The 23451-nt window shown below is 38.1% G+C and overlaps 1 long non-coding RNA gene across 1 annotated transcript in view; it reads right to left on the bottom strand.

The window, feature by feature from the left end:
• LOC140657082 (uncharacterized) overlaps positions 1–12218 on the bottom strand; it is a 201983-nt gene extending 189765 nt beyond the window's left edge. The window contains exons 1-2 of the long non-coding RNA XR_012044210.1: positions 12130–12218; positions 11540–11849 (exon numbers count right to left, since the gene is read on the bottom strand). This is a non-coding gene — a long non-coding RNA (uncharacterized lncRNA). The remainder of the gene's footprint in view (positions 1–11539; positions 11850–12129) is intronic.
• Positions 12219–23451: the final 11233 nt, after the last annotated feature.

The raw sequence follows: 23451 nt of genomic DNA, 5'->3' as shown, positions 1-23451 counted from the left end.
TGCACGGCTTACCACAGGAAGTCCACTGACATCAACATGATTCTATGCAGAGACAAAAGTGCAAATTTTTTAAGTGAGCCACAGCACAGAAAAGATGAATACTGCAACTCTGTCCTTGCTTGAATGAAATATTCAAGGAAGTCTTCTCAATGTTCTCTTAAACCACAATTTAAACACTTGCCAAGCATGAGTTTGACCTCACATTACTGTATGTTCAACACAATAAGAATCTGGCACGCAGAAGGGCAAGACCATACTGTTTGTTATCTACCTAGAAAGCAAATCACTATTGTTTTTGTATTTTTCCTTGGATCCCTATTTTTATGGCAGATTTCCACTACCTTTGCATTTCAGAGGAACTATCCTGTGACTAAACAACTGAGTGCTTGATTTTGTAAGTAAAGTAATTTATTTTTAAGTCCTGTCATTTCTTAAGGAGCACTAAATAGATAAAGAAACCCGACATTACAGTTAAGAACTGGTTCGAAAGGTACTTCACCAAATACATATATATTTTCAAAAAAATCTTTCCACAGCATAAACGTATTCATTCTGACCTCAAACAAGAAAACTAGTCCAATACCTTACCAGTAACAATAACACAAGATGAATTCAAAATATTAAACAATTTTACAGAAGCAGATTCAATGCATATTATTTTAGTTTCAGTTATGCTATTTTTCCTCCTGAGGATTTGTGTAACATGACTATTAACTGGAAGAGTCTGAAAAACATCCCTGCACACATTTTTCTTGTTCCACATCAAAACAAAAATTAAACCTTTTTTGTTTCTTCCGATGAAACAAGTGCAGCCCATATAAGCTCTGGAGTCAAGTCTCTTGCTGTGTATTTGAGTATCAAGACTACCGTACAACAGGGATCTTATTTAACTTCATCCTACATATGAAAAATTTTCTGCAAAGCTAAGGCAAACTCAGCAATAGCTCTCCACTTGTATTTAGCTTTGAAACCCGCTATTTCTATTTCAGACTGTGAGAAGGGCTTATGTGCTTCAAAACTCATCTATAGCTTTTCCAACTCTAACACATGGTCCAATAAAAGTTATTACAGGCCTTGGGCTCCTCTGCTTCTTTAGACCATCACTCCAATAGTGAAGTTCCATCCTATACAGGCCTTCAAAAATTATTTGAAAATGTTCATTCTCTGAAAGAATAGACTTTAAATTTCACTCATCAGACCATTACCAGCAAGTGGAAGGCAAACTACTTTGTACTCTTCTTTATCTGGTACAGAGACAGGGAAATTTTCTCACTAATATTGTTGAAATTTGTAATAATTTGGCTACCTTTCCACCACTCCCAAGTGAAATACTCATCTGAAATAAGATAGCTGAGATACTGTCCTGGTTTCAGCTGAGATAGAGTTAATTTTCTTTATAGTGGCTGGTATGGGGCTATGTTTTGGATTTGTGCTGGAAACAGTGTTGATAATACAGAGATGTTTTAGTTGTTGCTGCACTACTCAAGGACTTTTCAGCTTCCCATGCTCTGCCAGGTGCAGAAGAAGCTGGGAGGGGACACAGCCAGGACAGTTGAACCAAACTGGCCAAAGGGCTATTCCATACCACATGACATCATGCTCAGCATATAAAGCTGGGGAAGAAGAAGGAAGGGGGAGACATTTGGAGTGATGGCATTTGTCTTCCCAAGGAACCGTTACGCATGATGGAGCCCTGCTTTCCTGGAGATGGCTGAACACCTGCCTGCCCATGGGAAGGAGTGAATGAATTCCTTGTTTTGCTTTGCTTGCATGCACAGCTTCTGCTTTCCCTATTAAACTGTCTTTACCTCAACCCACGAATTTTCTCACTTTTACTCTTCTGATTCTTTACCCCATCCCACCGAGGGGGAGCGAGAGAGCGGCTGTGCGGTGCTTAGTTGTTGGCTGTGGTTAAACCACGACAGGTGCACATGCCACATGGTCTTTCCATGGTCATAGCAGAGAAATAATAGTTTGCTGTGTATTTTACCATGGTTTTTTTAAATGTTTTTTCCCCTCAACTCTATTGAAAAGGATTCATACTGTAATCATCAGCTCTATTCTCATCTCAGACCAGTGATAACATCTAATATTGGTAATTGCTAAACACTGAGGTAATTTACCTCTGTATTTGATGTTATCAGATTTGAAAAACTGAGTTACAATGGAATGGGTGGGACTTTTATTTATTGATAATTGAATATATATGTATATTTATAGTATATGTTCTTTTTAAAAGTGTGAGTGAGACACAAATAAGACGCCTGCCTTATTTATCATATCTAGCATCCCTACTATAGACATAAGCAGGTATACCTTGTTTCATTTTATTCCCAAAAAAGCATCTTCAGAAATTGGCAGTCTTCACCATTTCTTTCAATGAACAAAAGTTAAGAGTTCCAAACATATATCTCCAGGCTCTCACACACTAGACACCATTGCAATTAATACATTCTCTTACACAGAGTACTAAAACATCTGCACAGAAATGTCCCTGGATTTAATATATTTGGGCAGCACTTTACAATATTCTGATCATATATGTAAACATATGAAACAAATGTTTCTCGCAATGCTCACCTGGAGAGGTCCCTATTCAATTTATTTTCTTCTTATAGGAGGACTGTATCTAAATACTAAGCAACAAAGGCTCAAATTCTCAGATGAACTAATCACCATAACAGTTTTTAAGACTGCTAAAACATACCGAATGCTTATAACTCAACAAGTGACAGGCCTGAAACAGAACTCTAGATCTGCCAAAACTTTGGCAACTTTTAATCTGTTCTCATCTTTTTCATAAAACAAAGTTCTATGATAAAAAAGTCACAGAGATGCTACAGAAAGAAACTCTCCAAACAAACACAGAAAACCAAACATACTTTAGAAGACTGGCATGGTAATTTAGCTGTTGGACTCCCATTAACTTCCAACTAAGAGTGGAAGCATACAAGAAAAAGTCTGCATGTTGCTGTCAAAATGTAAGAGTAGGTGTACCCATATTCACAACAGGGCTGCAAATGTTTTAGATGTCAAGGTTTTCCCCACCCCGGCTTTTTTTTTTTTTTTTTTTTTTTGTAAAAGTGTTCTTGGAGCCTAAAAAGTATGCTGGGAAACAGTTGAACTGGTATTGAAAAAATGCTACAAATATATTCAGAATTCAAACTATTTCTGTGCTACATATAATAAATACTGTGGAAGCTTTAAGTTGCTCTTGTTTTATTTAACTTTATTTTCTGCTTTCAGTAACAAGCCTCATCCAAATCACAGAGGATGACTGAATGGAGATTCTTAAAGGACTGTTGCTATGAGATACTCAGCCAAAATCTCCCAGCACTGGGGAAGTGGATTGTTCTAATAAACACAAAGAAACTGATGTTATAATTTGAAGTTTCAAATATATAAAAAAAAGGCAAGTTGCCTAACTATGTTGTCTGTCAGTCTACTACAGTGCAACATGGCACACAAGGATATGACAACCCTCATATTTAAAACACTTTAAAATAAAAATTGAACCCTATATCCAAGGTAATAATTACCATAATATTACAAAACTACTACTTTCTACTTTGATTTCCTACCATCGACTACTCAATTTACATCTTACACTCTCTCAAGATGCTTGCTATAGCTGAGGTTGTTTCATACACTGTTTTCAAAAACTAGAAGGTTTTCTTTTTTTCTAGCACTTGCTTAAATATTCCCAAGAAAGTAGATTGAGGCAATCTGCAAAGCAAGATAGTCAAGAATTCTTTCTTTTTTTTTTTTTTTTTTTTAAATCTTAGATAGCATTGACAATCAATTTTTTGCCCTTCAGGAAAAAGATGGTTGCCTTAGTAACAGAAAGCAAATGACAAACTAACCAACAAATATGTTTTAATGAACTATTTATTTTAAAACAAAAGTTTTTTTAATCTGTACTTATACTACTACAGAATATAAAACCACTAAGTGCATGCTGAGTGGTTACGCATACAGCAGAAAGAATCTTTCCCAGGCAGAAACTCCTGAACTGTGAACCCTAATCTTAAGCCAAGTTTCATGAAAGTCTAAGATAGTACTGCTGAAAAGTTTCTCTTGTTTACGAGTGTGGATCTGACTACACCATGAATTTAAGATTTGTGTCCTCATTTGTAACCTCATCTATCAGTCTTAAATTAAGAATCCTATTGCCAGCAATTTATCCATATTTTACAAAGGCATCCAAACTTCAGAAACACTTATGTGCTGATATGGTATGTTACACACCACTTTAAATATTGCTATTCATCCCTACAGAAATGGACATAATAACATGAAATTCATTCAGACACATCCAAATATCACAGAAGAATCCATAAAATAGACTCCTTTACATTACAACATTTGAATTATGGTAAAGGTACCAGAGTTTTCCACAGCTTCCTACACTACTAACATTTCCTTCTAAGGGACTAATGTTAACAAAGCTGTGAAGACTGTAAGAAAAAAAGTACACACTTTATAAATTCAGGTGGATTTTTGTTTGTTTTATGTTTCAGCAGGGTTTCTTTTTCCTATCAATGGAGACAATGGCATAGTACTTTTAGAAATGTCTGAGGATAAATAATTAGTTGTTTAACATTACACAAGAAACTTATCTGCCATGTTTTACCCCTACATGAACACGTGTGGAGAGGTAAATTGTGGAGGGATTCAGAGAGATTAAGAAAATTGGTTAGAACTGTGATTCTTATATTAAATAGACAAAAATAATAGTACAAACTAGTAAGCTAGAAAAAAAAAGTACCAAAAAAACAGCCAATGAAGGAAGCATGGACCATACAAAAGGTTCCTCCACACACCCATTAGAACTCTCTTTCCTTCCACAATAACATTGTAAAATACCTAAAACTGAGCAAAGTCTGTTTTTCTGTAACACTTTACACTACCTAGAGCTGGAAAAAGAACCATGACTTGGTTAGAAGGAGGTATGTAGCATATGGGATAGTTAAACACAAACAATTTCAAATGTATAAATGTGGGCACTACCTTTTGTCCTGCAGATGAGTTACATGAGACTGCTATGCAAAGGTAAGAATTCTCAAGACATCTTCTGATGTGGATGTGTCGGGGTTTAACCCCAGTCGGCAACTAAGCCCCACACAGCCACTCACTCACTCCCCCCTGGTGGGATGGGGGAGAGAATCAGAAGGGTAAAAGTGAGAAAACTCGTGGGTTGAGATAAAGACAGTTTAATAGGGAAAGCAAAAGCTGTGCATGCAAGCAAAGCAAAACAAGGAATTCATTCACTCGTTCCCATCGGCAGGCAGATGTTCAGCCATCTCCAGGAAAGCAGGGCTCCATCACACATAATGGCTCCTTGGGAAGACAGACACCATCACTCCAAACACCCCCCCCTTCCTTCTTCTTCCCCAGCATTATATACTGAGCATGACGTCATATGGTATGGAATAGCCCTTTGGTCACTTGGGGTCAGCTGTCCCAGCTGTGTCCCCTCCCAGTTTCTTGTGCACCTGGCAGAGCATGGGAAGCTGAAAAGTCCTTGACCAGTGTAAATGCCACTTAGCAACAGACAAAACATCAGCGTCTTATCAATATTATTCTCATACTGAAATCCAAAACACAGCACTATACCAGCTACTAGGAAGAAAATTAACTCTATCCCAGCCGAAACCAGAACAGTATGAACTCCAAACAGGGATTGAGGATACACACTGAGAGGCCCTCCAGGAGTTTTCATGGAAGAAAAATAATGGATAGCTGGGTTGGGGTTTTTGCATTGTTTGTAGGTTTGTGGTTTTTTCAGAAGCCGGATAACTCCTAAGGATCCCAACATCCTCTCCTTTACATGCTTCTGTGCATAAAGCCCTTTCCCAAGTCACTCCCTTCTGACAACCCCATCATGCCAATAATCCATACCTACTAATAAGCTATCAAGAACAGTGTAGTAAGAACTATATGTTGCTTTGGTAGGACATTTCTTTCCCTACCAGCACATATTTTTCAATATACAATAGAGTACAATATACTTGACTGCCAGTATTTCTGTCCAGACCACGTATTTAGAACTTTTGGAATTACTGTACCATTCATTAGATGCTTGGCTGTGCTAAACTACAGTAAAAATTTTTTTAATCAGTTTGATGTACAGTACATTCTCACTGTTCAGTAAATTATTACCTGAATAATTTCTTTGCAGGCAACAGAAATTTGTGTCTGCCTGTCTGTCTAAGAGCTGTTTGTAAGGCTGTAGGGCTTTCTTCATTTTTCAATGTAGAAAATATGTAGCTAATTAGAATGAGAATATCACATATTTAGGGGAAGATATTTTAGCCTAGTCTCATGCAGAAAGAAGGCCTAAAAAAACCCCAGACACCTCACTTCCCTCTTGCTCCCAATCACTTCTTAATCTACATGCCAATTTCTTTCTTTCTTTTTTTTTTTTTTTTTTTTTTTTGAGATGGCAGTCTCAAATAAATGACAGTCATTTAAGTTTTGCAGAAAATAGGCTAGGCTGACAGATTATTAAAACCCTTCTTAAGGACAAAAGGATACAAGAAAATCTACCTAAGAGAGCCCACAAGAAAAGATTCTGTACAAGGGTGTTCATAACTAAGTACCTGGCAACTCTGCAAGACAAACCCTTAGAACTCTTCTACTATTAGTGTTCACAGGATTATTTGCAAGTATTCTTACCTTCATTACAAGAATGCAGTAACGTAAGTGCTGAGTATATTAAAAGAGATGGATAGATGTGTTTTGATATGTAGCTTGACTTAGGGTTATAAAAATAGAAATTTAGTGGTAAGTACAGCCTGGAAAAAGGACTGATGTTTACACTGGTAATACTCCAGGAGTAAGTTTTTGAGGCTTAGGATTTAGATTTCAATAAAATTCTCTTTTTATTGTCCTCCTCTGGGAAATTAAATATGCTTTCATGCTTTAGAAGCTTCAGTAACAATCAGCTAATGCAAACACCTGAAGTTGGATCAACTGACTTTATCAGTGACGCTCCAGAGCCTACCTACAACCTCTTACATGTTCACTGACAGTCTTGGGGAGACACTAAGTAGGCATGAATTTGTCTGAAGGTCAGGCAGTCTGTCTACACACCACGGGGACCTAAAGTGACTGCCCAAATTACCTTACCTCTTGTGCTATTCATCAGCTCACCGACCTAAAACTAGATGTTGCAATAAAATTGCCCAGTGGCCACGGTTACCACTTATTTATGACAATTTCATTTTGCAAACATAAACCTTATACAGATGGTAGATCTGCACCCAGCACATCAATTGCTTCTCATACATCAGACCTGAAGGATAGCTCTACTTGGAAAAAACCCTACTTTTTTCCCCTGAATAAAAATAATAGTGGGGGAAAAAAAAGCCCCTGGAAGTGAAACAGAAGAGTTGTTCCATTCCAATCCCCAAAAACTCCAGTGATTCCTTTGCAGAAAGCTCTCTAATCATTGCACTGAAATTTAATCATCTGTAAGACCAGACTTGTCAGAAATCTATTGAACACAGTTGAAAGTAAGAACCTGCCTCCATAATCCAAGCTGCATAAGGTCTGTGCTGAGTCCCAAAGGGGCTAATTAGGTTTGCAAGTCTAATCATCCACTGTAATAGAACAGCCTTTGTTCTCACCAACCAGGCCTTGTTTCAGTTCACCATCTGAGAAATGGGAATATCTGATGTCAATAATCAATTGACCTAAAGAAAACATTTTGCACTTCAAGAACTTCAGAGGTTTTAAAAACAAAGAGTTCTCCTCCCCTTCCCCTACACCAAGTACAGATATTTGTGAAGGATATTTAAGATTGGCTCTTTGAATCCTAATGATTCAAATGCATCACACAACCAATTACAGATATACAGTATAGATCACACAGCCTCTCCTTATGTAATATGTAAACAGAATTTAATATGGCTAGATCTGCTGTAAAATTTAATTTAAACTGTGTGTGAATTCTAGTCTACAGTTCTCAGGTGTCAAAAATTGAACAAGTGTATAAAAGTTTATGCTACCACCCATGATACCTCACTGTTTCACCAGGTTTAGTTTGAATGCCAGTAAAAAAACAGGAAAACATTTTAATTAAACTCAAGATTTCTCTCTTGGCGCAGACTCCCATACTTCTGCAGCAGAACATCTGCTGGACAGAAATACGTGCATATGCACTTTGCTTGATGTAAATTATTTGCTACACAAATTATCTGTACATAAGCATTAAGTCCAACATGTCCTGTGCATTTCATTTTGCAACATGTGCACAAGAGTTCTCGCGAATTCAGAAAGCATAGAGTTCTTGTGCTCAATCTAAAGATGTGAACTGGGTTCCTGAATGTCTATCAGTTTAGCTGGAAATACTGCTTACTATACAAACACCTGAAAACTCTAGATACTCCTTGAACAACAAATCTGGAAGGAAAAGATCAGCTGCCTGTGGAATTCATTCACAGTATCGATGGGGACAAGAATTTTTAAAATACTACATGGTGTGGGCATTTCTTTAAATTACTCAAATCTTAACAGTCATGATTACTGTTCCCTAAATGAAACAAATTCTTTTCTAATTAATCTGGGCCACAAAATCTATAGCAAAAAGCCTGAGCTGGAAGTTACTGTTGCTCAAAGTTGTTTTACTTAAATGGTTTCTCTGTTTCTTGAAGCAAGTAAGTCATTCACTGCTGTAAGAAACATACTGTACATTGATTCCACAGGAATTCTTTGAAAGCAATGCATTCTTAAAAGTACGATTTCCCCCACCCTTTTATAAATGAGAATATGTACATCCACCTAAAAAATTTCTTTCTCTCATGAAATGAAAATTTAAAAACAAATAAAAAGAATGTTTGTAATGCATTATACCACTCCTAAATTTCTGCACTTGCACTACAACAATGGATTTTATACTAAATACCCAAAAAGAGGGGAACCCACACATAATGTGCAGAAGAGGCCTTCAATAAAGAGCAGGAAAGCAATGGCCTGAAGTTTTGGGTGGGTTTTTTCCTTCTGAATTGTTAATAGCATCTTTTCTCCCAATCCATCGGTTTCAACGCAGCTACTACTCATCAATGGCACACATCAGATACCACACTATCAAGGGTCACTAGTAGATATTTTTAGCCAGCTCAGGTGTCACATTGTGAAAGAAACTTCTTTAAATGGTATTGTGGTGATAGACATTATTATAGAAAAGTGCCATTTTAATGTTAAGACACCAGAGAATTAGTGCCTTTTTTTTTTTTTTTACAGAACAGTAAAAGTCAGCACCCTCCCTACCGATAAAACACATTATTGAGACGTATGTGCCTCCACGTTTGAAGTCTCTGCATTCTAGACCTTGTTTCCTGAGAAACATAATCTTTAACCAAACTGATTTTTCTTGCAACAGGGGGTATAATTCACAAAACAGAAATCTAAACCTCAATCTAAAAGCATCACAATAGTAAGATGAATTTGGAAAGGGAATGTAGTTCACACTGCAAATTCTAGATGTGATGCCGAAATCTGCATCGTTCAGGCATCCGGCTCTGCTACTTTTTTTAATTGCATCACCTTGCTCAATTTGGGTAGAAGTTTTAATTTTCTTATCCAATTCAGAAAATCTTTGTACCTCAATAAACAGAAGACATTTTCACTGAACAGTAAGGTAAACTGAGAAACACATTTTAGTGCCTATCACTAGCAATTATGGAAGCCATTATTTGCTTTTTCACTAAGATGTCTTTTGCCTACTTATGCTATTTTAGACTGTTAATAACACTGAAAGTTGATTGTGGGAAATAACTGCTACTATACATTATCAGACCAAACCCAAAGTAATCCACAAAAATGTTTAGAAATTCCCTGCTGCTTCTGAACAACTTGACATACTCTGTAACTCATTATTTCTCAGTCTAAGAAATAATTATGTACCCAGCAGATCCTACCCTACTTCCAGCTACCTCTAACCCATAAGTCTGACAGCACTTCCCAGTTCTTCAGTGAATGTGCACAGCTGGCTGACTTTATGTGTCAGAGTATTTGCTTTATAACCTGGTTCCCCTGAGGTAGAAGATTGCACACACGGGCCAAAATGAGTCACGATAGGTCCATAAACTAGACAAGGAGGGACCAAAAAAAACCAGTGAGCATTACACAACACACCACACCTTCCCTGCACTTTAAATAGTATAGTACTGCAGTGAAGTGCAGTCTCAAGAAAGCGCTAAAAAAAAAAAATAATTGAAATTATATGTAAAATGTGTAGTTACTAAATCAGATTCTCTTGCCATAACATATCACCTCGTCAGTGTCACGCCATTTTCCCAAACTATGTCAGTCACAAAGTTACTAAGCAAAATTAAAGTAAACTTAATTTGTAACTGATACACTAAGATCAGGTTGCTTGACTGAAGAATTCTGAAAAGTATCCATGCCGCAGACAGCAAACCAAACTTTTGTTTCTCAAATTAGGACATTTCCAAAACAACATAATGGTAACCAACATTTTCTTATAAATCAGTTTCAACACATGGATAGCAATCTACTTTCTTCTTCCACTGACTTTCTCAATGGCAAAGGTAGGCACAAAGTATACAAACACATACATGACTTCCAACAAACCAAGCCTGCATATCAGCTTGCATATCGTATGTTCTTTCATTGCTAGGAGTGTGAACTCTACAATGTGTTAATGCAACATGGAATTTACAGTTTTAAGTACTAAAATCCATTTTGAAACTGGAATTAGGTCAAACGAGGCAGTATCTCCTAGCCAATACTAGACTCCTGTATAAATTATACATATCAGCACATCTACCTTACTAATTCAGAAACAATGAAAACACTTCTCAAACATTCCAATGATAACAGGCAAGTCCTCAAATTCCACTGCATTTACTCAGAGGAAAGTTCATCACTCCTACCTCAATAACCTAAAAAGGATTACTTCTGCCAACAGGGACATTCCCCTCTACAATCAGAACACATTTTTTTAAAAAGCCAACCAATCAGCACAGGATAATTTTTTCAGTACAGTACTTCTTCCATCACCACTCTCTAAAATTCAAATGCCACCTCCTCCCCATTTTACTAAACTCATAATCAAAAGCAAACTTTTTGTCAGAACATACCAGAAAGTCCACACTGTAGAAACATAAAACATGCTAACACATCTACCATCAAAATAATTGGCATAAGACAAATAAACATTTTCAGATCCTTCATTCTAGAGCTGAATATGCTTCATTTGGCCTACCAAATGCCCTCAGGTGAAAATAAACAGCTACTACACTACAGAGTTCATTAAGGGGGGGTGGGGGGAGGGGGGAATCACACTTGCCAGGGGACCCACCAGAAAAAGCCACTCTTGACTCTGGAGTGTCTCTCTCTCAGATACCTTTCAAAGATGAGCCTAGAAACTAAAAAGAGTAATTTGGATACCAAAACCACTGACTCAATAGAAAGGACAGCGAAGCTTCAAGACCAGTTTCATAAAATTGTAAAGCAACTGTGACTGTACCCTATTCTAGCTAGTAAATGAATATTATTAATATTTCCTTACCTACTGCATCCCTCCGCGCAGGTCTCCACTTCCTGGGATGGTAATGCCGATTCAACTACTTCCTCAACTACAGCAAGCTTTGCCCATTACCATCTGGGTCCACAGGCAGTTCCTCTTGAACGGTCTTCTTTGGCCTGGCTGGCTGGGTCTCCCTCTCTGCATGGCAAGCTCCAGTGGCACCACTCCTACCACGCCCTGCTGCCTCTTGAAGCTTCCATTCCTTGAGAGTGCCTGCTTAGCAGCTCCCTCAGCAGACAATTTCTCCTTTCCTCCAGGAGGTTCCTGTCAGCAGTCACTTCAAAAGTACAGTCTAACACAGAGCAAATGAAAAATTAAACAAAACCCAAATATTTCTGTCACAATCTTTCACTTAAGTACTTTACCTCATAGCTTTGAAAAAGCAATTGTTCTGTTGCTTACAACGTCTTACAAAAATTTTGTTGGGAAGAAAACAAAAGAAATAGGAAAACACAAAAGAAAAGCAAGGAATGAGCTCCCCCCCCCCCGCCACGAAAAGTTAAAAAAAAAAAAAAGTCTGTTCCAATAATATTTCTTCAGAACACATAAAAAAAATTTCATCCAGCTCAAACCTTTAAGATTACTCAAGTGGTAAGGTTTTTGTAGCGTATCACTTGGATTCCTTCTCAGATTCATAGAAGCTGGGAACATTACTGAACATATGAAAGAATCCCATGTAAGAGTGAATCCTCTAACATGTATGAGCTCACCCCAGCCACTCCCTGTCTGATAGAAGGGGGGAAGCTATTAAACAAAAGTATTTTGTTTTTTCTTTTCTCAATGCACACAGTCTGCATCATCTGTTTGACACCGCATCTATCCCTTCCCTTCACAAAAAAATACAGTGTAGGACGTAAAAGGACACTCTTTAGAATACAGTCATTCACTTCAGCAGGCCCTAAAGCTGACGTCATTTGCATTTTTCCACAGATGGAGCAGTGCAGCCATGAACAATGCCTTTAGATTCACTCTTCATGGAAAATGTGGCAAGGCTGATGAAAATTAAACCTCTGAGGCCAACCTCAAGACTGCTTACCAGTAAAACTTGCCAGCTTAGAGCAGCTTCATTAGCCTGAGGACACTGCTGAAGTGCATACCTTGATGTATCCCCAGGTTATTTCCAATTCACGTGCATACCACTGCAAGTGATTCCTAGTAATAATATAAACTACAACTAACATTGTTCATTCCATCTACTGTGCTTTCTAAATTTCATGAAAATCTAATCTTACTTGAAAAGCATTACTATGATTAATTCAATATTTCATGTTCTTGAGGCTATATGAAAAAGAAAGAACTTTGTTTTGGCACTTGTATATAACATCGCCTTTGATCTATTTATTTTCTAATACATAATAATTCCTTCTCCCCACCCCCCTAAAAAAAAAAGATGTAATGAAACATTCCTTTCCTTCTATAAAATAAATGCTAGGGCTGAGCCATTATATAAGTTTCACCTGTTAAACATGAAGAAGGTATATACAGAGCAGTTAATATCTGGAACATGTATCTCAGGGAAAAAAAAAAGAAACAGTAGGATTTTATCAGAAGTTAGAAATGAACCAAAATTCACAACTGATTCTCTAAAAAGGGATAGCCCTCACTTCCCTAGCATAAAAAATAAATATACTGGGAGTTACACAGATTGAAATATTTAATGCTGTTGAATTGAAATGAGAAAGATACTGCTTTAAAGTATTTCATCTTCTATAATAATTTTTCTTTTACTCTATTTTAAAATAGAAAGAGCTACTTCAATGTTTTAATAAGCAGAAAATACTTTTAATAGAAAACAAAGAGTCTATGTTTCAATAACTTTTTTAAAAAGAGGTTAAAGAGTAGCAAATTCTCTTTTTAAGGACTACTAAAAAAAAAAGGAGTTGCCATGGATATGAAACAAAAATATATTCATCCCTACCCCCTCCAGCTAAAACACAAGTATTTTAGACTACATTTGAAAGTGTTTCAAAATAAAAAACAGACACGATGTGTATTAACAATGTAATTACTCTGTAAATGTTCACTAACAAGAGGCAAAAGCCCAAATGTCTCGGTCCCACCACTCAGTGGTTACTTAAATTATCATCCCCAATGAAGCAGATGGGCTGCTTTTATGAGCAGCCATGAACCCTTTTTCTCCATTAGTGAATGATCTGAACTCCAAGGTGGTCAGTTTTGGCCAAACTCTACATTCCTTAAATTGCCAGCTGTAACACTAACTAAAATAAGAAACAATCTGTTATCTTTTAGAAGAAAGAAAAAAGCAGAAAGGAGTAGAAAACAGAGGCTGTGGGGAGTTATGAAAACCTATTTGAATATTGAAGCTATTGACTTTTTTTTGCTGTGACCCCTCAATCTATGCTTTTATCAGTTTACCCTGCTTTAAGTTAAACTGACAGCACAGCACTGAAAATGTGTCATTGAAACTGGTAAAACTTTGACCTCATAAATTTCAAATAAGTACGACAAGCTATATGCTTGGTGGAATCAACTATGGAAATTCTGGTATGGGCAGAATTTTAATTACAAAATTATTGTCTGGACAGAGCATGTCAATGTGTGAAAGCTTGTTTAAACTTTAAGGAATTTATCAGAATTGTGGCCGATCCATCTGTTCAGGTAGCTGAAGATAAGGAGACCAGTCCAGCCCACAACAAGGACCACAGATACCTCTGTAAGTCATTAAAACAGAGGGCTCTACTTCATCCTACATTAAATCCACCCATAAATATGAATTCAGTAGAGGCAGACTTGAAGTCTAGTACAGAGCTCCCAAATAGCCCTATGCTATCCAATATGCTGTGCAATAGGGATTGCACCCACTGGACTCTCTGAACATGGCTTACAGTTTTGTACAAATCCATACACTTTGCATATCTTGGAGCTTATACAAAAAGTTTGTTTAAATATTCTTTAAAATGAAAGGTCAAACATCAGTCAGAAAAAACAGAAATTAAGGCAACCCCATGCACCTTAGTTTAGTCAACCTGCCTGCATGGAAACAAAGAGTGCCTGCATTTATATGGCTGATTTGAATTTCCTTTAGTCTGGTAAAACGTAAAAATCACTTTGAGAAAACACCTCTCATTTCTTTCAGTCTGGTAAAATGCAAAAATCACTTTGAGAAAACATCTCATGCACTCAATCACTGTGTTAAAGCCAAGGAGGACAAAATGCTAAACCTCATTTCTTCAGAAAACCAACCTACGATTTGTTGGTGACCATGCAATTAGGTCTTTGGGAGTTAAACGCTAACACTTTTCATTGTTAAGCACTTAATTTTGTAATCTTACGAAAGAATTAATAAACTTTGCATTTTTTCCCCTTAGGAAGAGACCAAACCCCATCAGTTTCTTGACAGTTTCACCATTATGGGACATCCACAGGGATCAGCAACCAAGCTGCCACAGGTAAAGCTGCAGCACAGGCACCTACCCTTTGCACTAACCAACACGAGCTGAAGTTGCCACCAGCGTGCAATTGATTTCAGAAAAGGAGGTAACACACACTAACAACAGCAGAGCACTGTCACACCAAGGAAACTAACGACTGTGGAAACAGCAATTCTGACCTTTTTTTCAGGTAAGCTTCATAGCAGCCATCTCCCCACAGCACCAGTTACCCAAAGGGGTAAGCCACAGGCAATTCCGCAGTTACTTAGGGAGAGAAACTGTGCAGGATTCACGAGGCAGAGAAAACAAAGGCAAGCGAAACGCATGAGCATGACGACACCAGCGCTGGATGACCAGCCTGCCGAAGACCCTTGAGAAGCCAAACCATTCACCGCCCCCACAGCAAGAATCACCACCGGCTGCTTCCTCTCTGTCCCTTAGAGTTTCCAGAACGTTCTGGGTTGCTAGGCAGACTTCATCTCAGAGATGCCCACTGCGCCCGGCGCCTGCAATGTTCAGCCAATCCTGTTCGGGTTGGGGGGGCGCGGTTATTTTTGATTGGTCACTCGGACCCCTCTTTTCTCATGCCTCACGACCGCTGCTCCCCCGGCCCCGGGGGCCTCTCGCGCTCGTCCTCTGTCGCTTGGGGCAGCGGGGGTGTTCCCGCCTTCGCGGCGAGGGCCGCTGCCGTTACCGCTTGTGAGGGGAGAGGCCACGGAGAGTGCCGTTACATGAATGTGCCCCGGCTGCTCCCTCTCCGCACCTCCACATCCCCGAAGGTTAGACAGAAGAAGGGAGGAAGGAAGGAAGAAGCAGTAGGCATTGGGGGGGGACACGGAGATGTAACCAGGTGTAACCAAAATTATTAGTTTGTTCTTTTGTAACTAAGCAACATAGAGATAGGAGCGGGGTAGACAATACTTTAATGTTGTGTTTGTACATCTATGGCTATGGATAGGCTACTATGCCCAAAGACAATTGGACGAGTAGTACGGACATGCTGCTATGTGCCCAGTACAGCCCCAGCCCATCTTGACAACGAGTCGAGGGTGGTTAGAATAATTGGTTTGTGTTAAGGGTGCCAAATCATTGTTAGGGACCATGCACCATGAAGAAGGGAAGCAAGTTACATAAGCAAGGTGAAATTGCGCATGCCCATAAGAAGGGGTCAGCTAAAGGACACACCTGTACATCCACCGAGGACCACCAGAGACCCCCACGGAAGCCCCTCGGAGTTCAAGGACGCATGCGTAATGACCACGCAAATATGATAATTAGTTCTGGGAAATAGAATGAATATGCATGATCATTCTGGGGAATTTGATGCGTATGTATGTAATCGGACGATATAAGTTTCGGTTGATGTAACCTGCGGTATGCACACTAGGTGGACCGATCCCCTGTGCATCTGGCGCTGTAATAAAGAATGCCTGCTTCTTAATGCTACATTGGTGTTAAGGAGTTTGATTCCCAGTTTTGGTGACAGAGGGATGTAAGCCCCCTGGCAATGCTGTTGTGCAGGAAAAGCAGCGTATGGAGCAGGGACAGCCTTTGTTGCCTAAGCCTTTTCCTTTCATGTCAGCCTGTCATCCCATTGTGTGGGAGCACAGGGGTAGAGGAATGTGCACATGCCCAGCTGCCATGGATTGCTTTTGCTTTTTCTCCTCTGGCTTTTCTCTATGGCATTTCTGGGGCAAAGAATTTTTAGTTTAGGAACACTCATACAAATGTTAAGATTCCAGTGGTATCTTCTAAACAAGAAAGTTGAAAATACCCAGTCCACATATAAGAAAGATAGTACTTTCAAAGGAAAATATTGCCTTTTGTCCCTCAACACAGGCAAAAGCAAGAGCCCACTTTAGGAGCTGCTTGATAAACCTTTTGTCCTGTCTTGTCTCCCACTCTTCTCTCATCCCCAAAATCAGAGAGAAACATCCAAGCTGGAAACGTGTTAACTTACGTAATTGAAACTTGCTGAAGTCAAAACCCAATAGAAGTAGTTTCTTGTAGAGAACAATGTCAGAAAACTTTAATGATAGGCAACTATGTCTTTCCCTGAAGTAGATTTCATCCTGCTGAAAGATATAGCAGCAATGACAAGTGACCAATTCTCTTAAAGACTTAAAACTACTACTTGAATCCGTGAGGAAAAAAGTTGAGAGAAGGATAAACAGAGAAGCTAGAGGAAAATAAACAGTTGTTAGGGTTATAGTACAGATCACTTGAGGGGATTGTAACTACTTGGCCTCTAAGTGAAACTTAAAGGGATTTCCAAGACATTGGTCCCAGTCTTATATTTGCCCGTTAGACGTAAGCTCAATAGGCTGTGAAGAAAGGAAGCAGAGAGGCTGCCCAACTGCTTTTTCTATCGAAACAGCAACAGTGATGATAAAAGACCAGTACAGCTTTGGTTGGAAACATGGAACTTATGAAACTAGAGGACTTTCAAGCCTCAAGTGAAGTGAATGATTTTTGTCAAATTTGCCAGTGCAGAAGATACTATAAGGTAGGGCTTGATCAGGCAATGTGCAGCTCAAGAATGAGGAAATGGCCAGGCCACTTGGCTGCTGCTCAGTACTCAGAGGACCAGAAGGTAGACAGCTATTCTGAGTTAAGTCAGCCTTCAGACAAACATGAAATCCGATTTCCATCATTCTGCAAATATGCAGCTCTGGGGATTCACTCTGGCCTGTCCTTTCATATTTATATTCCTGTAGTTGAATAGTTTAGAGCCATAGAAAAGGGCTTAGTGTAGAGCCATAAGAAGGGGCTCAGTTTCACAGGTAGACTTTTCCTGAAAATTAACAGGGCTTAAGCAATACTAATAGATAGGTAATTGTGTAGTTACAATGGAATCAGCTAATTAAAGTGATGCCAAATGGGAAATATCCACTGTTCTCTTTCGGCAGGCAACACAGAAAAAATTACACACTGCTCGTATGTATCCCAGAGCCATTTATATCTCTAATTCCAGACCTTTTCTCTGTCTGAGTTAAGGATTAAAATCTCTTATGAAAACAGTGTTAACAGGAGAAAAGCAAACAGCAAAGCTTAGTTTTGAGATGGTAGTTACATTCTGAAATTACAGCCTGGAAAGTGGTATCCTCCCATCCTGATGAAATTTGATCTTTACAGTTCTTCAGCACATGCTTCTTTATGACAAAGCCAAAGTTTCTTTTCACCAAACAGTGAAATAGGAAACCAAATTAGAATAAATTAATATTTAATTGCTTTTTATGGTGTTAGCCTTCTAAAACAAGTATGAAGGAGTAAATGGGATTCTGTCCCATCTTCAGACTCAGTATCAAACATTTACTGAATCAGGGCTACACAATTTGTTGAGGATTACTGAAGATGCAAAATAAAAGTAAATTTATCCTGTCCTTTTGCTACTTAGAGAATATCTGGGACAAGCATGGTGCCATACTACTTTCATAGAAAAACCGAAATGGTTTGGCTGGACAACAGCTCCAGTCTCTGGGCTGTGCATCCTACTCACCCCCACTGGTGTGAAAGACGGAGCAAAGACAGAATAGATGGGAAAGCAAAAAAGTAAAGAAATGTATTCAGTAAGTTCACTCATCTTTATGAAATGCTGTGGTTTTTATGAAAACATATTGTCATGCATTTTTGTTATGCAACAAGTCTGAAGTATTTTTTTCATCACTTGTAAGATGGGGAAAGGGAGTGATCACTGTCTGTTTTAACCTGTGGAGTTTTTAGCAGCAAGAACAGTCTCTAGAAATAATAGTATAAAATGAAAAAGAAAAAAAAAAAAAAAAAAAGAAATCTTTTAGTGGAAGCAGAAGGTATAGGGATAATGTTGAAGAAATAGTGTAAATCCATTTTCTCAAACTTTTTAAAGGTAGCCAGACAAGCCATTAGTAAAACTAATGTAAGGCATAATCCTACAATAGCAAAAATGACTACATGACTTAATGCATCCTTTCCATTTTTCTGTCTCCCACAATTCTTTTGATAATCTTATCATTGTGTAACCATCACAAGCAGCATCACCAGAAGTAATGGTTAGCTATTCTCAGACCACTTTTAAATTATTCACAGCAGCTATGTTTCCATTTCTCTGACTCATTCTTTTAGAAATAACAGGAAGTAGAAAACATGGAAATGGAAGAGTTATGACATTACATTTTTAGAAAAACAGAAAGCTAAAAATTATCCAATCTATTATCTCTTTTCTCAGCAATGCAAGAAACATTGTCATCTTACTGAACAATGACCCACTGAAGCACTAAAAAAAACCCCCAACACCAGAATTTGCTCAATGCTGGACAAATCCATAGGTTCTTTTCTGCTACTGTTTTACAGGAAAAAGGAAACAAGTAAAGATGAAGCTTTTCTAGGAAAGAAATGAGACTTCTTTTTTATTTTATTTTAATAATTATATCAATCAACATCTATGGTAAGAGTAGCCCCAAAAGGACAATCTTGGCAGGCATGTTTTTAGTGCATCTTGCACAGGAAGAATGCTTTTAAATGTCACACCCCTCCCGCCCTCCCCAAATACTTCAGTACTAGTTTCTGCTTTAAAAAAAAAAAAAGTTATCAAAAAAAGGATAGTAATTTCAATTTATGCTTTTTATCAGGGATCTCCAAGTAATTTTAGAGAGGTCAGTTGCACTATTGTTATTTTAGGGAAGACTGGGGCACAAGGAGAAAAGTCTTGGCAGAGAGTTCCAAGCAAAGAACGGAATTGAGGTCTGAACCCCAAAAGCCTACACACCAACTCTCGTTACCATCTAGAAACTGGGTAGGTTTAAAAAGAGAACAAGATCTGCACAATGCATTTCACTGTCCTCACTATTTTTATTGCTTTTTGATAGTAGTATAAAAGAAGTCTGAAACAAATAAGTAAGCAAACTGATATTTCTAGAAGGTATAAGAGAGGGAGAAGACAACAAACATGACAAGAGGATGGGGACTCTACAGCCCCTGTCTGCCACAAGAGTATTCCCTCTGTTGGAAGAACTCTAAAGGTTTTGTAAACTGGCTTCAGGGCTGCTCCCCCTTAAAGAAATATAGAAAAATACAGGGGAAAAAAGCTTCTAAAAGGATGATCTGGCTCAAGATCTCTATAGTAATAAACTATTGGACAGAATGTCTTACACAATCTTCCAAAAGCAATTCAAAATGACTTGGAAACAAGCCAGCTGGACTGGGAGCTGGCTGAAGAACTGCAAACAAATGGTGATGTTACACAGTAATGTATCAACTTGTCCGCTCTGACACCAGAAAGAGCAGTGTTCTGTCAGGTCTTATTTAAAGCATTGCTCTGCTCTGGAAAGTGACAAGATAAAATGGCACCTTCTTTCTCAACAAATCTGATCTATATATGTATCCAGTCGTATCTAATTAGTGACAAAAGTTTATTCCTATTACTACTGCTAGAGTTAACTGAAGGGTATTGCTGCCAGTACATCATTGAAATAGTTTGGTAGGTTCCAGTCAGTTGTAACTGTATAATAGGGGTTACAGAGGTGCCACTAGAGGCTTAATTCAGCAAATGGACCTTTATTACCAGTAGTAATGCTTGAAATGGGAAAAAAACCCAAACCAATACCTATCTGACTCTCTGAACCCAGGCGGAGTTTTCTAGACTGGCATCTGGATCCCCCTTCTTGATGGAGAAGTGCATTCAGTAAAGACTCATCAAGATGGAACAGCCATGGATCCCCGTAATGCTACATTTACCAGGAAACTTTTCACAGTGAACTGAAATGGAGAGCTTGTTTGTGATTTAAAAGTGGCAAGCTATGGGAGTTCATCCCCAGGGCTAATGAACAAATGCAAAATGATGACCTAAAAGGAAAGTTAAAAGACCTTGACAAGTTTAATATACAGTAAGTAAAACTGGCCTTTAAGCATCGTTTCAGAATTTCAGTAATTCTACCCTTGAATCCCCTTAAAATGCTTCTAGCATTCAATTTCTTAAAGTGTACTTAAGCTGCTTTAAATGGAATTATCTTAAGTGATAAAAAAGAATATACATTGTGATTTGGCGCTCGTTTTCTTAGCCACAATGCTAGTGAATGTCTTGGAAATGGTACCAAATTCAGCAGGTGGTATTGATCTGTCTTAAAATAAACTCAGCTAAATAATACAATAGTCAAAGCTAAACACATACAATATACTACAACATTAAAGGCTGTAGCATACCATATATAATGGATTCCTTGTGGTTCATGAGTAAGTGTCAAGTATTGACTGCTCATAATAGAATCTAGCACAAATTAGGAATGGGCAGGAGTCTCAGCAGACTCCAAATGCTAAAATACTGTGAATTTCCAAAAAGTAAACAGGAAACTTCCTTACAAAAGAATTAAATAAAAAGGAGTGAGAAATAAAGAGAAGAAATTAGACAGTGCTTTCTGGTAGATTTTGATATAATGACTAATACATCCTCATTAATAAGCAGAAGACTGAACCACCCAACTCTGGAAGGTATCTTCCCACTTTGTATAAGAATACTGTTTCTGGCAAACACCCAGGAAACAGAAATGCAGCCTAGATTATTTTTTCCCTCATGCTGTCACACTTATTACTGCAGAAAGTCACATGTAATCCTTTGCAAAATATGCCTGGTATAAGGACTTGCTTAATGTTTGCATTTTGAGGTGCCGATTTACCAGGAGAAAGCCTTACAGATGGCTTCTGTCCTATAGCCAAAAGTAAGAGAGCTTGCCATCTATCCTTAATTTGCCCTTGCACTCCCCAAATGTGAAACAAACTGTTTCTACAGCAACCAAAGACTAAAACACAAAACCAAATAACACTCAAAACCAAAACCAAACATCCCCTGCTTACTCATATGAAAACTTAGCAATACAACTCAGTTGCTCCCCATGCCACAGGATGTTTTCGTTAAAAAAAGTACTACCACAGTTCATCACACAAAAGAAACTCTGAATACAAACGTCATTGTTTCTTGCAGAAATGAACCGTTGTTAACTTTCACCATTTTTCGTACATTTCAGCGTGTTCATGCTACTCCAAACTTTGGAATTCATTCCATTTTTCATTGTGACCTGCAAAATGAGACTGAGACCTAAAGGCTACTACCATGCTGGATTATAAAAAGAGGCTCAATAGCACTATCAGCAGTTTAATTCAAAATATTATTTCTCCCAGCAGACCTTGATTCTCTCACATTCTTATACCAACCCTCAGTATGACTACTGCACACTTTTAAGAAGTTATGCTTCTGCTTAGAAGAGCCATATGGCTGAATTTTGCAATTTAAGTAAAGTGACATGCTTACTTCTATTACTTCAGAATTAGTCCTAAAATCAAGATCTTCTTTCAGGAATCCAAAAGACACTCTCAACTTACTCTAAAGAAGAGCACCAATTTTCTTGATTGTAACTGAAGCCCAGTAAACTTCACCTTATTCTCTCACTTTGTTGCTTGTCAGTGCCCATGACAAGAACTGCATGGTATAAAAACAAGTTGTCACTAAAAATCAGTAAATGTGACTAAACAAACAGATACAATGGGTAAAGAAACTGCAATTTTTATAACTACTTGTCAAGTGAAATCACACTTTGGAACACCTCATAGTGATGTTTTAAATATCTCTACAAATAGGTACTTCCATTGCCTAATTTTTCTCATTGTTAAGGATTTTGTTTTCCCTAATGTCTGATTTAAATGTTTCCTTTTATGCAGTAATTTCACGCTATTGCTCCTTATTATGCCATTTTCAGCCACTGTCAATAACACAACAGGGATCCTTGCTGCTCAATTATTTGTAGACATTTATGTCCCTATCATAGTCCCCCTTTGACTCCTTTTCTCCTGGTTGTGCATATCGAAGTGTGGTTCTGTCTGCAAAGTGTAAAGTGTATATAATGGGATATGGTATTTATCATCCATCATTTGCCTTTGTACCAAAATGATACAAAATTTGCATGTCAAAAGCCTTTCTCCCACTTCTCCAACTGCTAGAGCAGCAAACTCAGTCTGGGATCTGAAAGTCAAGCTGTGTTCCTTCTGCTTCATACATCATCTTTCTAATAAAAGTTCTACAGTGAGACCCAGCTGCAATTCTGCTGATGTCGCATGCAACAAAATATGTACCAGCTCACAGTACCATTGGCTCAACAGTCATTACAGAAGTAAAAACTAGATGCCACTCAAGTGATTGTGAGTGACTTGAATTAATCACCTGGGACAGTGATGTCAGTAGCTTATGCCCAATATCTAGCAGAAGTCTTTCATTTAGATGTAATTTCTGGAGCTTAGCACAGTGTACAAAATATTGTCATTCTAGAATGTGGAGTACATAATCTTAAAACATTTTCACAAGTTTAAAGTAGTGATTCATATTTTGCTATTTACTATTGAGTTGTTTTCCAAAAGTCCTAAACTGTCATTAAATGTAGTTCCTTCTTTAACATGAACTCTCGCTGTGGGATTTAGACAATGTTCTTCTGACATGTGAGGGGAAAAAAAGAAAATGAAAAGCTAATTGTGAGTTTTAAC

This window comes from Ciconia boyciana, chromosome 9 (genome assembly GCF_034638445.1).
Source record: "Ciconia boyciana chromosome 9, ASM3463844v1, whole genome shotgun sequence".
Taxonomy (NCBI): Eukaryota; Metazoa; Chordata; class Aves; order Ciconiiformes; family Ciconiidae; genus Ciconia; species Ciconia boyciana.
The sequence above is the reverse complement of the archived record's forward strand: the minus strand, read 5'-3'. Positions and strand labels throughout refer to the sequence as shown.